Consider the following 1,864-nt stretch of genomic DNA (forward strand, 5'->3'; position numbering starts at 1 on the left):
ATTATCACATGGAATGCACCATTGCTTTTGCTTTGGTATGTTGCTCATGATCATGCACTCCCATGTGACGTTTTGAACTTCCAAAGAACTATATTACATTTATTACTAGAGACTATGCAACAGAATCATTCTATACATCAGAGTTTCAATTTGTGTTGCATTCAACAGAGCAAGTCCTGGAATTGGTGGTACATGAAGGAGCACACAACATCATGCACATCCTACATGGAATATCTAGCTCTACTTGGTATATGGTAGACATTAGCTCTTATTTTGCCAACATGTTAAACTACAAATATCATTCCAGATTTGTGGGCCCCAACAGTGTACTTGACATTTTTTTTCTTCTAGGTTTTATAAGGTTGCCTTATTAGCATTAGATATTGAAAGAAATTCCTTGCCTGCTTAAGTGGAATGACAGAAACTAAAAAACAATTAACCTAATGTTTTGAATGATCATTTGTAAAGCAGACATCAAGCACAATGGGTATCAATCACCCTCTGTAAATCATCTCTGAGGTTCAATTCTAAACATATACTTATTCTAGATATGTTCAATGAGAAAAAGCTATATAAAGACATTTCAATTTAGTTCCAAGCATGTTGAGCAAGTGTGTAATAAACGATCCAACTGTAAAAAGAATGAGATCAACAAAGAACTGATAATTTAATGGTAAAAAGTTAAATATCAGTGTGTAATAGTGGAAATTAAGAGTAAAAATTTCCCAGTTTGTCTAAATACATGAATAAATAAGAAAAAATCAAAATGTAGCTAAATATTTTTATATTTTTTCATAAGTTATAAATTATCAGAAGTCAGATTTTTTCCCTAATAAAAATATTTCATTTAAATATATAGATTCTAATTTCCTTTTCTCACCATCTGTTCCATGGCAAGCTACTTGGATAACACAGAATTCTTATCTTTCATGGAACAGAAATCATGCCATGACCCGACCACTTTTTACAGATTGAGAAACAGTAAGTTGTATCACTGCTTTAATGAAAAGTGTATTCTTAGAAAGTCTTGCATTCTTAATGATTCTATTTAGTAATCTGATCTTTTTTTTTAATTTTTTTTAACGTTTATTTATTTTTGAGATAGAGAGAGACAGAGCATGAACAGGGGAGGAGCAGAGAGAGAGGGAGACACAGAATCTGAAACAGGCTCCAGGCTCTGAGCTGTCAGCACAGAGCCCGACGCGGGGCTCGAACTCATGGACTGTGAGATCATGACCTGAGCCGAAGTCGGACGCCCAACCGACCAAGCCACCCAGGCGCCCCTATCTGATCCTCTTTAACAATGATATGGATTTTTAGAATCACTATTGTCACGGTCACATATGTTGTAAAATCAGATATGAGAAGGTCCTTTTTTTTTTTTTTTTTTTTTTTTTGTCCAGCCCAACAATATAGTACATAGGTTTGGCATACATAACTAATTAAAACAAGGTTTTCTCATTACATCAGCAAAATTATGTTGACGATAACTGTAAAACAATGTTTTAGTGTTTGAAATAATTTCCTACAATGAACACTAAAGAAAAACATACTTTTGAATAGCCTATAAAATAAGGTGTCTGTTTGTTTTATAATCTCTAAACCTCTTTACAATATGGAGGCCAAAACAGAACTGCTGTTTCTCATACTGGATTTGTCATTGTATAGATGTCTACAGATGGTATAGATGTTTTTACAAACATTATTTTTTTAAAAGTGTACCAAAACATAGAACATAACCACAAAAGAGTTTTGTGAGTAAAGAACTAGATTGTTTCTGGGTTGAAAAAGTTATATATTATCCTCTTCTGTCTATTCACCATGTTGACTGTTTTACAACAACATTTGTGCAATTTATTTGACC

This window comes from Panthera tigris, chromosome B1, assembly GCF_018350195.1.
Source record: "Panthera tigris isolate Pti1 chromosome B1, P.tigris_Pti1_mat1.1, whole genome shotgun sequence".
Classification (NCBI taxonomy): domain Eukaryota; kingdom Metazoa; phylum Chordata; class Mammalia; order Carnivora; family Felidae; genus Panthera; species Panthera tigris.